We start from the raw sequence: 17,201 nt of genomic DNA, 5'->3' as shown, positions 1-17,201 counted from the left end.
ACGTAAAATAACTGTCCAGCATCTCATTGGGGTCACTGGGACGGAGCCGGAACAGAGCCTGAGAATGAGAGGACTATAGACCTGACAAAGCTAGAGTAGGCCATAAATTATTCTTAATCCTACGTGTGGAGTGCTTAGGCCTCTGGACAGTAAAAATTTCCCTTTTGTATTTGAGTGATGGTTTGTGAATTGTGACAGTAAAGTATTAGCAGGGTGTTTGTGCCCCGAGAGTAAGTGCTCCTATCCTCCCCTGTTGAACTTTTATGTAACTGTTATAAGGAGACTTTCCCGGACTAAGTTCCCACTCAGAACGTAACCATTAAAAAATTCTCCACACGAGTGGTCCTTCGAACCGGATCTTTTACCTTTGACTTGTGAAGCATTAACGTAATTAATCAGCTTGATTAAGCATATAGTAACTCGCTATATCACTTACCCACACGCACACAGCCAGTTTGTCGAATGTGTAATGCCCAGACTTTAATTGGGAAGAGAAATTTGTAATCATCATGATCTTTTTGTATCGACCACGTGTTTAAGGAAAGAACTACGTAACCAGGTTAATTGTTGCTTGAATGTTCTCTACAGAAAGACTAGAATTTGTCGTAGGAACTTCACTTTGTCTCGGATCCGTTCACCCACGTGTGGCGGAATCCACTTATACCAGAAAGTTCTAAGCTACTTGAACTAAGGTTTTTGTTGTTCAGACGCCCGTGATTACTGCTCAGCTAGAGCACCGGTGTACTCGTCCTGTCAACTAATTTTGCTAGCTAAGCATCTAATTTGTAACATTTTGTACCTTGGTCTACCTTCCTTTGTGTCGTTTACCTTCCCTAACCAACCTTAACTTTTCTAACTAATGTTCCCGTATACCTAGCACGTGTCCTTGTCCTACCGAGCGAATTGGCGTAACATAATTTTAAGTCTTCTTACGAGTAACGTAGAAACTTAACCCCAAGTCCGTTTCATTCCACGTGTTTGTTCCGAGATGGCGGATCTTGTTTACAGCCCAAACTAAGGGTTCGTAATTGTTTGCTACCGTAAGTAAATTACTGCGTGTAGTTAATTTAATTTCCTTTAGCGAGGAAATATTGTTTTTTGTCCTTTAGCGAGGATATTTTTGTTTTACCTCCGCGTGAGGGAAATTTCATATTGTTTAGCCTCCAAGAGAGTGCACTTTAAAATCTAAGTCGCTGCCTTGTGCGCCAATCTACATTTTGATAGTTCAGTGGTCGCCTTAGTGCACCCGTAATTGTGAAATCGTCACAACAGTGTCAGCCTCGACCTGTTATTTTCACTTTTAACTTACCCTTTTTGCATTCATAAGCCCATGTGCTTTCTAATATGTTCTACTTTAAAGTAAACTGATTAGTCATTATCGCCACGTGCGTAAATGATTCATTTTAGCAAAGTCCTAAAGTCACGTGACCTGGGCATCGTCTGCTTTGTTGGATCCCGGTCACTTTGAATTTTAAAGTAATTTCGTGATTTATATGTTTTTTGTCCATTTAACTTTTTCCTCCCATCATGAGTAAATTTAAATGTTTAATTATCAACCTTGTAAATTTGTAAAGTTTCATTTTTACATTCCTTTAAAATTCAGATTTATCCCTTGTTTTGTTTTACGAATCCGTTCATCAAAACGTGGTCATTCCAAGATGGCGGACTTCATGCTTAACGTAAACAACCCTTCACCGCCTAAGGCGGAAACGCTTAGCCCCGAGGAGATTAACGCTAGGCTTAAGGAACAGGAATTAACATTCACCTTTGTTTGTGAGGACGCAGACCTCGCACTTCATGGTCTGGCTTCTGTAGATTTTCCCAACATGGGTCCTGAAGCCGTGGGTCATTTTAAAAGTGAAATTAGTAAAGTAAGAGACGAACTTAACCATTACAAGAATTTTTGGAGACGTCATTACGACCATCCTATTGTCAAATTAAATTATCCAGTGCTTGCTGCCTGTTCGAGTAAAGTTGAGATTGCTTTTAATAGCCTCATGGCTCATCCCAATTTAATAATTAAACCTAATCAGTCCTTGTTCTTCTTCGAATGCAACACCTTCAGTGACACGTCCCCTAATTGTTACTTCTAACGTATCGGCAGTCAAGCACAATGTTCATAATTTTTGTCTCAATTCCCCAACCAGTAAAAATCATCACATTTCAATACTATGTTGCCAACACGGCATACGATTAGTAATTTTGTGTCAGCCCCACCTGCTCTGTCCTCATCTCCGAACCTTAAGCCACCCGCGTTTCATCGCCCTCAACCCCCTTTGTCTTTGCCGCCGGTGACAGTCCGTCCCGGAGGAAATACCATTCATCGTCTTTAACATGGACCCCCCTCGTGGTAGCGCAAATACCACTCAACCTAACCGTGTGCTTGAAGGCCAGCAGAGGCCTGTACCGGTAGTAGATTCATTCATTAAAACCGTACCATTCCATGGACCAGTGCTCACGTTGCCTGATTGTCCTATTCTTAAGACCGTAACTTCCGCTCCAACCCGTGTCAAAGCTAAACCATCCCCGTTAGGATTTGAAACCCGCCCTCAGAAAGAGCCGCGTGATCGCAAGGTTAAGACTTTAGTTGTCAGAAATGAACCTTGCGCACTGACGGTGGATTTAGCGAAGGTCACACATGTAGACCTAGCACCGGAGCTTAGAGCCTGTTTACGATTCACTTTGCTTGAGGATAACGGTACATTGAACGCCATTCATTATTTTCATTCACTTTTATATGGCGCAACTTTAAGCATTTATTATTATTGCCAAGTCGTACAGCAGCACTTTCCAGGTCAATCACTTGCTTTAACCTCAAAGCGTAAATTTAATTTTTGCCTTGACAACTTGTCATGTTGCTATAATCCCCCTGACATCCTTCAGCTCGTGCTGAAATTAAGGTTTGTTTTTAATGTTCCCATCTTAAACGTTTCCCTTGAAGATGACATCCAAGACCTTAGTTGTCAGAAATACGATGTCCCCATGGACCTAGTTCGTCTCACTTTGTCATTCAAACTAGAGTCAGATGATTTTTCCAATTTTTACGCTGAGAATAAGATAACTTTTCTCCTTTTGTCAGGCGACAAATACAAAGTTTTCAGTACGCCAGTAATTTTATTTGTAGAAATATTTTATGTAAAACGTTGGGTGTCAGACCGGGATTGGGATTCACCCCCATAATTTTTAATTTGTCATTTGGCCTGACTTGTTGCTGAACTCGACCGTTATTGGCATACGTTTTGTTTGCTCTATCCGTACCCCTAGGGTGGGAAGAATTGAGTATTTTTAATCGTTTAATTACCATTGCATCGTACGCTTAAAGTTAACACTGATCATTTACTTATCTTAACGCTTCCGTGAAGCATTGCCTGCGTGGTTCAATTATCCCCAAATTCACGTGAAAGCATAACTTTTGATTCAATTGATTTCAATTAACGTTAAAGGCGTTTTGTTAACTTTAAACGGACGATGATGTGAAGAACGACTTCACTCTTCATTCAGCCAGTAAGCTTATCTCACTCATACTAACAAGTAGTTGAATCACATTTGCCGGAACTAACCCCTCTCCCTTTTTTCTCCCCTTTATCCCCAGGGTGTGAAGAATTTTCTTCACTCTTCTTCTTTTAATCGTATTTTTAGCTGTCTCCTACTAATACTATAGCTACCCCTTAAACATTCTCTCCTACATCTAGTTTTCTTTAACGAAATATAGGGAGGACTAACCTAAACTTGTTGACAGTGGCGCACGCCATGCTCGTGACGTCACAGCGTAGATACGCACAACAGATGGCCTTAGTGGTAACCCCGGCGTATGTTGGTTCTTTCCTTAAACTACATGGGTCGAGATTAAATTCATAAACTGCCTTTTTGATACAAATTCCAATAATGCTAAATTAATGCATCTTATATTTCTCAATACCAATTAAGGTTTGTTAATTTTAAGATGTATGCCCATCGTACCAGTCCATTGCTAATTAATCATTTTAAATATTAATTTTTAGCAAGCCAGATTAGGTAGGATTGTTGTATATATAACCTCCCTCAGAGCAGCAAGATTTATCTGAGTATTTAGTACAAAATCCTGCCTCCTCTGCGCTCCTTGCAAGAAAATATTGCCCTGTCCTGAAGTCCCGATATGGCATCCCCAATGGATTACCATGCGCATCGAGCTCCTCACCTGTCTGGAAAGGTGAAGCCAGGTGATCTCTTCGACCGTAGTGTCGAGGGCATTCTACGAGAAGCTGCCCTGGCTTGCTGACCTGCCTGGTCATTGAACCCATGTACTTCTGGCTCACCCCTCGCACCCTCTCTCCCAAAACTCGACTCACAAAAGGTTGTTGCCGGTCGGAGAGATTGAGAAGAAGAGGACCCTGGTGTACCTAGTTGCAGCCACAGTGAGAATTCTTGGGGTGAGCCAGGCAAGAGTGCAGCGTGCCCATTAGTGCAACAACCAGGTCAACAGCTATCAAGGGCATAGGACTAATCTTAAAGGAGTGCAGGTACTACATCAATGGCCATTTAGTTTTCCCCCATTTTTTATTAGCTTAGACTAATTTTAACTTTATAGGGAACCTGGCTAATTACACTATTCGGACTGTGTGCGGTGGGATTGTGTGTAAATATCTTTCCATTATTATTTCTTGTTTGAGACTAGCATAGTCTCTGGGTCACGTGGGCCACGTGCCAGACCCCATTTTGATTTTGATTGTTGCAGACCACGTGTCTAACCCATCATTTTCATTATTTGAATTGCATCTCTTTTTATTCCATTTTTGTGTTGTTAAGATGTCCGTTTCTTTGATGTAAATTTGCGAAATAAATCAATATTAGGTTAATTAAACCTCCTTAGTATTTTTGCTCCCTCATTTATTTTAATGTATGAAATGAATAATTGATTACGGGACAAAATACCCAATATTTAAAGAGTAAGTCTATAGGTGGTAACAGCGAGGAACTTTGCATTAATATATTTGCTTCGAAGGTAAAGATCCTTATCTTTAAACTTTTAAACTACTTTACATCACTGCTCCCATTTTGGATTTTGTCTACCTTACATTAACGTAAAATAACTGTCCAGCATCTCATTGGGGTCACTGGGACGGAGCCGGAACAGAGCCTGAGAATGAGAGGGACTATAGACCTGACAAAGCTAGAGTAGGCCATAAATTATTCTTAATCCTACGTGTGGAGTGCTTAGGCCTCTGGACAGTAAAATTTCCCTTTTGTATTTGAGTGATGGTTTGTGAATTGTGACAGTAAAGTATTAGCAGGGTGTTTGTGCCCCGAGAGTAAGTGCTCCTATCCTCCCCTGTTGAACTTTATGTAACTGTTATAAGGAGACTTTCCCGGACTAAGTTCCCACTCAGAACGTAACCATTAAAAAATTCTCCACACGAGTGGTCCTTCGAACCGGATCTTTTACCTTTGACTTGTGAAGCATTAACGTAATTAATCAGCTTGATTAAGCATATAGTAACTCGCTATATCACTTACCCACACGCACACAGCCAGTTTGTCGAATGTGTAATGCCCAGACTTTAATTGGGAAGAGAAATTTGTAATCATCATGATCTTTTTGTATCGACCACGTGTTTAAGGAAAGAACTACGTAACCAGGTTAATTTGTTGCTTGAATGTTCTCTACAGAAAGACTAGAATTTGTCGTAGGAACTTCACTTTGTCTCGGATCCGTTCACCCACGTGTGGCGGAATCCACTTATACCAGAAAGTTCTAAGCTACTTGAACTAAGGTTTTTGTTGTTCAGACGCCCGTGATTACTGCTCAGCTAGAGCACCGGTGTACTCGTCCTGTCAACTAATTTTGCTAGCTAAGCATCTAATTTGTAACATTTTGTACCTTGGTCTACCTTCCTTTGTGTCGTTTACCTTCCCTAACCAACCTTAACTTTTCTAACTAATGTTCCCGTATACCTAGCACGTGTCCTTGTCCTACCGAGCGAATTGGCGTAACATAATTTTAAGTCTTCTTACGAGTAACGTAGAAACTTAACCCCAAGTCCGTTTCATTCCACGTGTTTGTTCCGAGATGGCGGATCTTGTTTACAGCCCAAACTAAGGGTTCGTAATTGTTTGCTACCGTAAGTAAATTACTGCGTGTAGTTAATTTAATTTCCTTTAGCGAGGAAATATTGTTTTTGTCCTTTAGCGAGGATATTTTTGTTTTACCTCCGCGTGAGGGAAATTTCATATTGTTTAGCCTCCAAGAGAGTGCACTTTAAAATCTAAGTCGCTGCCTTGTGCGCCAATCTACATTTTGAATAGTTCAGTGGTCGCCTTAGTGCACCCGTAATTGTGAAATCGTCACAACAGTGTCAGCCTCGACCTGTTATTTTCACTTTTAACTTACCCTTTTTGCATTCATAAGCCCATGTGCTTTCTAATATGTTCTACTTTAAAGTAAACTGATTAGTCATTATCGCCACGTGCGTAAATGATTCATTTTAGCAAAGTCTAAAGTCACGTGACCTGGGCATCGTCTGCTTTGTTGGACCCGGTCACTTTGAATTTTAAAGTAATTTCGTGATTTATATGTTTTTTGTCCATTTAACTTTTTCCTCCCATCATGAGTAAATTTAAATGTTTAATTATCAACCTTGTAAATTTGTAAAGTTTCATTTTTACATTCCTTTAAAATTCAGATTTATCCCTTGTTTTGTTTTACGAATCCGTTCATCAAAACGTGGTCATTCCAAGATGGCGGACTTCATGCTTAACGTAAACAACCCTTCACCGCCTAAGGCGGAAACGCTTAGCCCCGAGGAGATTAACGCTAGGCTTAAGGAACAGGAATTAACATTCACCTTTGTTTGTGAGGACGCAGACCTCGCACTTCATGGTCTGGCTTCTGTAGATTTTCCCAACATGGGTCCTGAAGCCGTGGGTCATTTTAAAAGTGAAATTAGTAAAGTAAGAGACGAACTTAACCATTACAAGAATTTTTGGAGACGTCATTACGACCATCCTATTGTCAAATTAAATTATCCAGTGCTTGCTGCCTGTTCGAGTAAAGTTGAGATTGCTTTTAATAGCCTCATGGCTCATCCCAATTTAATAATTAAACCTAATCAGTCTTGTTCTTCTTCGAATGCAACACCTTCAGTGACACGTCCCCTAATTGTTACTTCTAACGTATCGGCAGTCAAGCACAATGTTCATAATTTTGTCTCAATTCCCCAACCAGTAAAATCATCACATTTCAATACTATGTTGCCAACACGGCATACGATTAGTAATTTTGTGTCAGCCCCACCTGCTCTGTCCTCATCTCCGAACCTTAAGCCACCCGCGTTTCATCGCCCTCAACCCCCTTTGTCTTTGCCGCCGGTGACAGTCCGTCCCGGAGGAAATACCATTCATCGTCTTAACATGGACCCCCCTCGTGGTAGCGCAAATACCACTCAACCTAACCGTGTGCTTGAAGGCCAGCAGAGGCCTGTACCGGTAGTAGATTCATTCATTAAAACCGTACCATTCCATGGACCAGTGCTCACGTTGCCTGATTGTCCTATTCTTAAGACCGTAACTTCCGCTCCAACCCGTGTCAAAGCTAAACCATCCCCGTTAGGATTTGAAACCCGCCCTCAGAAAGAGCCGCGTGATCGCAAGGTTAAGACTTTAGTTGTCAGAAATGAACCTTGCGCACTGACGGTGGATTTAGCGAAGGTCACACATGTAGACCTAGCACCGGAGCTTAGAGCCTGTTTACGATTCACTTTGCTTGAGGATAACGGTACATTGAACGCCATTCATTATTTTCATTCACTTTTATATGGCGCAACTTTAAGCATTTATTATTATTGCCAAGTCGTACAGCAGCACTTTCCAGGTCAATCACTTGCTTTAACCTCAAAGCGTAAATTTAATTTTTGCCTTGACAACTTGTCATGTTGCTATAATCCCCCTGACATCCTTCAGCTCGTGCTGAAATTAAGGTTTGTTTTTAATGTTCCCATCTTAAACGTTTCCCTTGAAGATGACATCCAAGACCTTAGTTGTCAGAAATACGATGTCCCCATGGACCTAGTTCGTCTCACTTTGTCATTCAAACTAGAGTCAGATGATTTTTCCAATTTTTACGCTGAGAATAAGATAACTTTTCTCCTTTTGTCAGGCGACAAATACAAAGTTTTCAGTACGCCAGTAATTTTATTTGTAGAAATATTTTATGTAAAACGTTGGGTGTCAGACCGGGATTGGGATTCACCCCCATAATTTTTAATTTGTCATTTGGCCTGACTTGTTGCTGAACTCGACCGTTATTGGCATACGTTTTGTTTGCTCTATCCGTACCCCTAGGGTGGGAAGAATTGAGTATTTTTAATCGTTTAATTACCATTGCATCGTACGCTTAAAGTTAACACTGATCATTTACTTATCTTAACGCTTCCGTGAAGCATTGCCTGCGTGGTTCAATTATCCCCAAATTCACGTGAAAGCATAACTTTTGATTCAATTGATTTCAATTAACGTTAAAGGCGTTTTGTTAACTTTAAACGGACGATGATGTGAAGAACGACTTCACTCTTCATTCAGCCAGTAAGCTTATCTCACTCATACTAACAAGTAGTTGAATCACATTTGCCGGAACTAACCCCTCTCCCTTTTTTCTCCCCTTTATCCCCAGGGTGTGAAGAATTTTCTTCACTCTTCTTCTTTTAATCGTATTTTTAGCTGTCTCCTACTAATACTATAGCTACCCCTTAAACATTCTCTCCTACATCTAGTTTTCTTTAACGAAATATAGGGAGGACTAACCTAAACTTGTTGACAGTGGCGCACGCCATGCTCGTGACGTCACAGCGTAGATACGCACAACAGATGGCCTTAGTGGTAACCCCGGCGTATGTTGGTTCTTTCCTTAAACTACATGGGTCGAGATTAAATTCATAAACTGCCTTTTTGATACAAATTCCAATAATGCTAAATTAATGCATCTTATATTTCTCAATACCAATTAAGGTTTGTTAATTTTAAGATGTATGCCCATCGTACCAGTCCATTGCTAATTAATCATTTTAAATATTAATTTTTAGCAAGCCAGATTAGGTAGGATTGTTGTATATATAACCTCCCTCAGAGCAGCAAGATTTATCTGAGTATTTAGTACAAAATCCTGCCTCCTCTGCGCTCCTTGCAAGAAAATATTGCCCTGTCCTGAAGTCCCGATATGGCATCCCCAATGGATTACCATGCGCATCGAGCTCCTCACCTGTCTGGAAAGGTGAAGCCAGGTGATCTCTTCGACCGTAGTGTCGAGGGCATTCTACGAGAAGCTGCCCTGGCTTGCTGACCTGCCTGGTCATTGAACCCATGTACTTCTGGCTCACCCCTCGCACCCTCTCTCCCAAAACTCGACTCACAAAAGGTTGTTGCCGGTCGGAGAGATTGAGAAGAAGAGGACCCTGGTGTACCTAGTTGCAGCCACAGTGAGAATTCTTGGGGTGAGCCAGGCAAGAGTGCAGCGTGCCCATTAGTGCAACAACCAGGTCAACAGCTATCAAGGGCATAGGACTAATCTTAAAGGAGTGCAGGTACTACATCAATGGCCATTTAGTTTTCCCCCATTTTTTATTAGCTTAGACTAATTTTAACTTTATAGGGAACCTGGCTAATTACACTATTCGGACTGTGTGCGGTGGGATTGTGTGTAAATATCTTTCCATTATTATTTCTTGTTTGAGACTAGCATAGTCTCTGGGTCACGTGGGCCACGTGCCAGACCCCATTTTGATTTTGATTGTTGCAGACCACGTGTCTAACCCATCATTTTCATTATTTGAATTGCATCTCTTTTTATTCCATTTTTGTGTTGTTAAGATGTCCGTTTCTTTGATGTAAATTTGCGAAATAAATCAATATTAGGTTAATTAAACCTCCTTAGTATTTTTGCTCCCTCATTTATTTTAATGTATGAAATGAATAATTGATTACGGGACAAAATACCCAATATTTAAAGAGTAAGTCTATAGGTGGTAACAGCGAGGAACTTTGCATTAATATATTTGCTTCGAAGGTAAAGATCCTTATCTTTAAACTTTTAAACTACTTTACATCACTGCTCCCATTTTGGATTTTGTCTACCTTACATTAACGTAAAATAACTGTCCAGCATCTCATTGGGGTCACTGGGACGGAGCCGGAACAGAGCCTGAGAATGAGAGGACTATAGACCTGACAAAGCTAGAGTAGGCCATAAATTATTCTTAATCCTACGTGTGGAGTGCTTAGGCCTCTGGACAGTAAAATTTCCCTTTTGTATTTGAGTGATGGTTTGTGAATTGTGACAGTAAAGTATTAGCAGGGTGTTTGTGCCCCGAGAGTAAGTGCTCCTATCCTCCCCTGTTGAACTTTATGTAACTGTTATAAGGAGACTTTCCCGGACTAAGTTCCCACTCAGAACGTAACCATTAAAAAATTCTCCACACGAGTGGTCCTTCGAACCGGATCTTTTACCTTTGACTTGTGAAGCATTAACGTAATTAATCAGCTTGATTAAGCATATAGTAACTCGCTATATCACTTACCCACACGCACACAGCCAGTTTGTCGAATGTGTAATGCCCAGACTTTAATTGGGAAGAGAAATTTGTAATCATCATGATCTTTTTGTATCGACCACGTGTTTAAGGAAAGAACTACGTAACCAGGTTAATTTGTTGCTTGAATGTTCTCTACAGAAAGACTAGAATTTGTCGTAGGAACTTCACTTTGTCTCGGATCCGTTCACCCACGTGTGGCGGAATCCACTTATACCAGAAAGTTCTAAGCTACTTGAACTAAGGTTTTTGTTGTTCAGACGCCCGTGATTACTGCTCAGCTAGAGCACCGGTGTACTCGTCCTGTCAACTAATTTTGCTAGCTAAGCATCTAATTTGTAACATTTTGTACCTTGGTCTACCTTCCTTTGTGTCGTTTACCTTCCCTAACCAACCTTAACTTTTCTAACTAATGTTCCCGTATACCTAGCACGTGTCCTTGTCCTACCGAGCGAATTGGCGTAACATAATTTTAAGTCTTCTTACGAGTAACGTAGAAACTTAACCCCAAGTCCGTTTCATTCCACGTGTTTGTTCCGAGATGGCGGATCTTGTTTACAGCCCAAACTAAGGGTTCGTAATTGTTTGCTACCGTAAGTAAATTACTGCGTGTAGTTAATTTAATTTCCTTTAGCGAGGAAATATTGTTTTTGTCCTTTAGCGAGGATATTTTTGTTTTACCTCCGCGTGAGGGAAATTTCATATTGTTTAGCCTCCAAGAGAGTGCACTTTAAAATCTAAGTCGCTGCCTTGTGCGCCAATCTACATTTTGAATAGTTCAGTGGTCGCCTTAGTGCACCCGTAATTGTGAAATCGTCACAACAGTGTCAGCCTCGACCTGTTATTTTCACTTTTAACTTACCCTTTTTGCATTCATAAGCCCATGTGCTTTCTAATATGTTCTACTTTAAAGTAAACTGATTAGTCATTATCGCCACGTGCGTAAATGATTCATTTTAGCAAAGTCTAAAGTCACGTGACCTGGGCATCGTCTGCTTTGTTGGACCCGGTCACTTTGAATTTTAAAGTAATTTCGTGATTTATATGTTTTTTGTCCATTTAACTTTTTCCTCCCATCATGAGTAAATTTAAATGTTTAATTATCAACCTTGTAAATTTGTAAAGTTTCATTTTTACATTCCTTTAAAATTCAGATTTATCCCTTGTTTTGTTTTACGAATCCGTTCATCAAAACGTGGTCATTCCAAGATGGCGGACTTCATGCTTAACGTAAACAACCCTTCACCGCCTAAGGCGGAAACGCTTAGCCCCGAGGAGATTAACGCTAGGCTTAAGGAACAGGAATTAACATTCACCTTTGTTTGTGAGGACGCAGACCTCGCACTTCATGGTCTGGCTTCTGTAGATTTTCCCAACATGGGTCCTGAAGCCGTGGGTCATTTTAAAAGTGAAATTAGTAAAGTAAGAGACGAACTTAACCATTACAAGAATTTTTGGAGACGTCATTACGACCATCCTATTGTCAAATTAAATTATCCAGTGCTTGCTGCCTGTTCGAGTAAAGTTGAGATTGCTTTTAATAGCCTCATGGCTCATCCCAATTTAATAATTAAACCTAATCAGTCTTGTTCTTCTTCGAATGCAACACCTTCAGTGACACGTCCCCTAATTGTTACTTCTAACGTATCGGCAGTCAAGCACAATGTTCATAATTTTGTCTCAATTCCCCAACCAGTAAAATCATCACATTTCAATACTATGTTGCCAACACGGCATACGATTAGTAATTTTGTGTCAGCCCCACCTGCTCTGTCCTCATCTCCGAACCTTAAGCCACCCGCGTTTCATCGCCCTCAACCCCCTTTGTCTTTGCCGCCGGTGACAGTCCGTCCCGGAGGAAATACCATTCATCGTCTTAACATGGACCCCCCTCGTGGTAGCGCAAATACCACTCAACCTAACCGTGTGCTTGAAGGCCAGCAGAGGCCTGTACCGGTAGTAGATTCATTCATTAAAACCGTACCATTCCATGGACCAGTGCTCACGTTGCCTGATTGTCCTATTCTTAAGACCGTAACTTCCGCTCCAACCCGTGTCAAAGCTAAACCATCCCCGTTAGGATTTGAAACCCGCCCTCAGAAAGAGCCGCGTGATCGCAAGGTTAAGACTTTAGTTGTCAGAAATGAACCTTGCGCACTGACGGTGGATTTAGCGAAGGTCACACATGTAGACCTAGCACCGGAGCTTAGAGCCTGTTTACGATTCACTTTGCTTGAGGATAACGGTACATTGAACGCCATTCATTATTTTCATTCACTTTTATATGGCGCAACTTTAAGCATTTATTATTATTGCCAAGTCGTACAGCAGCACTTTCCAGGTCAATCACTTGCTTTAACCTCAAAGCGTAAATTTAATTTTTGCCTTGACAACTTGTCATGTTGCTATAATCCCCCTGACATCCTTCAGCTCGTGCTGAAATTAAGGTTTGTTTTTAATGTTCCCATCTTAAACGTTTCCCTTGAAGATGACATCCAAGACCTTAGTTGTCAGAAATACGATGTCCCCATGGACCTAGTTCGTCTCACTTTGTCATTCAAACTAGAGTCAGATGATTTTTCCAATTTTTACGCTGAGAATAAGATAACTTTTCTCCTTTTGTCAGGCGACAAATACAAAGTTTTCAGTACGCCAGTAATTTTATTTGTAGAAATATTTTATGTAAAACGTTGGGTGTCAGACCGGGATTGGGATTCACCCCCATAATTTTTAATTTGTCATTTGGCCTGACTTGTTGCTGAACTCGACCGTTATTGGCATACGTTTTGTTTGCTCTATCCGTACCCCTAGGGTGGGAAGAATTGAGTATTTTTAATCGTTTAATTACCATTGCATCGTACGCTTAAAGTTAACACTGATCATTTACTTATCTTAACGCTTCCGTGAAGCATTGCCTGCGTGGTTCAATTATCCCCAAATTCACGTGAAAGCATAACTTTTGATTCAATTGATTTCAATTAACGTTAAAGGCGTTTTGTTAACTTTAAACGGACGATGATGTGAAGAACGACTTCACTCTTCATTCAGCCAGTAAGCTTATCTCACTCATACTAACAAGTAGTTGAATCACATTTGCCGGAACTAACCCCTCTCCCTTTTTTCTCCCCTTTATCCCCAGGGTGTGAAGAATTTTCTTCACTCTTCTTCTTTTAATCGTATTTTTAGCTGTCTCCTACTAATACTATAGCTACCCCTTAAACATTCTCTCCTACATCTAGTTTTCTTTAACGAAATATAGGGAGGACTAACCTAAACTTGTTGACAGTGGCGCACGCCATGCTCGTGACGTCACAGCGTAGATACGCACAACAGATGGCCTTAGTGGTAACCCCGGCGTATGTTGGTTCTTTCCTTAAACTACATGGGTCGAGATTAAATTCATAAACTGCCTTTTTGATACAAATTCCAATAATGCTAAATTAATGCATCTTATATTTCTCAATACCAATTAAGGTTTGTTAATTTTAAGATGTATGCCCATCGTACCAGTCCATTGCTAATTAATCATTTTAAATATTAATTTTTAGCAAGCCAGATTAGGTAGGATTGTTGTATATATAACCTCCCTCAGAGCAGCAAGATTTATCTGAGTATTTAGTACAAAATCCTGCCTCCTCTGCGCTCCTTGCAAGAAAATATTGCCCTGTCCTGAAGTCCCGATATGGCATCCCCAATGGATTACCATGCGCATCGAGCTCCTCACCTGTCTGGAAAGGTGAAGCCAGGTGATCTCTTCGACCGTAGTGTCGAGGGCATTCTACGAGAAGCTGCCCTGGCTTGCTGACCTGCCTGGTCATTGAACCCATGTACTTCTGGCTCACCCCTCGCACCCTCTCTCCCAAAACTCGACTCACAAAAGGTTGTTGCCGGTCGGAGAGATTGAGAAGAAGAGGACCCTGGTGTACCTAGTTGCAGCCACAGTGAGAATTCTTGGGGTGAGCCAGGCAAGAGTGCAGCGTGCCCATTAGTGCAACAACCAGGTCAACAGCTATCAAGGGCATAGGACTAATCTTAAAGGAGTGCAGGTACTACATCAATGGCCATTTAGTTTTCCCCCATTTTTTATTAGCTTAGACTAATTTTAACTTTATAGGGAACCTGGCTAATTACACTATTCGGACTGTGTGCGGTGGGATTGTGTGTAAATATCTTTCCATTATTATTTCTTGTTTGAGACTAGCATAGTCTCTGGGTCACGTGGGCCACGTGCCAGACCCCATTTTGATTTTGATTGTTGCAGACCACGTGTCTAACCCATCATTTTCATTATTTGAATTGCATCTCTTTTTATTCCATTTTTGTGTTGTTAAGATGTCCGTTTCTTTGATGTAAATTTGCGAAATAAATCAATATTAGGTCTCCTCCTTAGTATTTTTGCTCCCTCATTTATTTTAATGTATGAAATGAATAATTGATTACGGGACAAAATACCCAATATTTAAAGAGTAAGTCTATAGGTGGTAACAGCGAGGAACTTTGCATTAATATATTTGCTTCGAAGGTAAAGATCCTTATCTTTAAACTTTTAAACTACTTTACATCACTGCTCCCATTTTGGATTTTGTCTACCTTACATTAACGTAAAATAACTGTCCAGCATCTCATTGGGGTCACTGGGACGGAGCCGGAACAGAGCCTGAGAATGAGAGGACTATAGACCTGACAAAGCTAGAGTAGGCCATAAATTATTCTTAATCCTACGTGTGGAGTGCTTAGGCCTCTGGACAGTAAAATTTCCCTTTTGTATTTGAGTGATGGTTTGTGAATTGTGACAGTAAAGTATTAGCAGGGTGTTTGTGCCCCGAGAGTAAGTGCTCCTATCCTCCCCTGTTGAACTTTATGTAACTGTTATAAGGAGACTTTCCCGGACTAAGTTCCCACTCAGAACGTAACCATTAAAAAATTCTCCACAGTTACCACATTGGCCACCACAACCATTTATTCTACCAGCTTTCTCGAAATATAATGCATTACCTTATATTGCAAATCAGAAATTAGAATGCAGTTGATTGCATCAATCAAAGCAGCTAACAATAGTATTAGTCTTAGGTAGTACCAGAGCCTCTGTACCATGGTCTTCCAATGTCTTGAGATAGAGTTCTCTTGCTTGAGGGTACACTTGGGCACACTATACTATCTTATTTCTCTTCCTCTTGTTATTTTGAAGTTTTTATGGTTTATGTATGAAATATTTATTCTAATGTTACTGTTCTTAAAATATTTTTTTCCTTGTTTCCTTTCCTCGCTGGGCTATTCTCCCTCTGGGGGCCCTGGTCTTGTAGCATCCTGATTTTCCAACTAGGACTGTAGCTTAGCAAGTAATAATAATAATAATAATAATAATAATAATAATAATAATAATAATAATAATATAGATATAAACATTAATGGGAAATATGTTAATCACAACCGACTGTTCTATTTTGTGAATCTTGTGAGGAATTTCAAAAGATGATAAAAGATTTGAATAGAGAAAGCGGAAATGTAGGACTGAAAATGTATAAGTGTAAAACTAAGATAATGTGAAATTAAAATGCAGACAACAAATAAGGGTTATAGCCTTAAATGAGGAGATTGTTCACAAAATAAAAAGTTTCTTTCCCAAGGGGTCCACAACCCTTTACAAAACTAAGTGGGAATTTTTACCAAAATTATTATAACTTGATTATTATTATTACTTGCTACGCTATAACCCTAGTTTGAAAAGCAGGATGCTACAGCCCAGGGGCCCCAACAGGGAAAATAAACCAGTGAGGAAAGGAAACAAGGAAAAATAAAATATTCTTAGAACAGTAACATTAAGATAAATATTTCCTACATAACCTATAAAAATTTTAACAAAACAAGAGGGAGAAAAATGAGATAGAATAGTGTGCTCGAGTGTACCCTCAAGCAAGAGATGATAATAATAATATTAATAATAAATGATAATAATACATTAATATAATAATAATAATAGCAATAACAATAATAATAACAAAAATAATAAAAAAATAATAATAGCAATAACAATATCAGTACAGTAATAAAAAAAACTTTAATTATCAATATGGTTGTGATTCTCTCCAAAACTTTTCAAGCATCAAAGACCTTTTTTACTCTGAATAATCAACGTAAAATCTTTACGATCATTGCACCATATTTTTTTCAAATTTTTTTTTCACGCCTTTGTGGAAGAAAAAGAAGTCAAAAGTCTTGAATCATTCCAAGACCTTGATATTTGCTATCACAGCAAAAACAAAAATCAATTATTATTTCACTTAAGACTGCCAATTTCGTCTGACATTTTATGGTTCCAACAAGAACAAAATAAGCTTTAAGATGAACTTGGCTCTTATTTTCTTTTATGTAGCCTACACACACCTCCAAACATACACGCACATTTTACACACACACACACACACACACATATATATATATATATATATATATATATATATATATATATATATATATATATATATATATATATATATATATATATATATTATCAGCCATAACTAGTAATATATATATTTATATATATATATATATATATATATATATATATATATATATATATATATATATATATATATATATATATACATATATATAATCAGCCATAACTAGTATATATATATC

This window comes from Palaemon carinicauda, chromosome 27, assembly GCF_036898095.1.
Source record: "Palaemon carinicauda isolate YSFRI2023 chromosome 27, ASM3689809v2, whole genome shotgun sequence".
Lineage (NCBI taxonomy): Eukaryota > Metazoa > Arthropoda > Malacostraca > Decapoda > Palaemonidae > Palaemon > Palaemon carinicauda.
The sequence above is the reverse complement of the archived record's forward strand: the minus strand, read 5'-3'. Positions refer to the sequence as shown.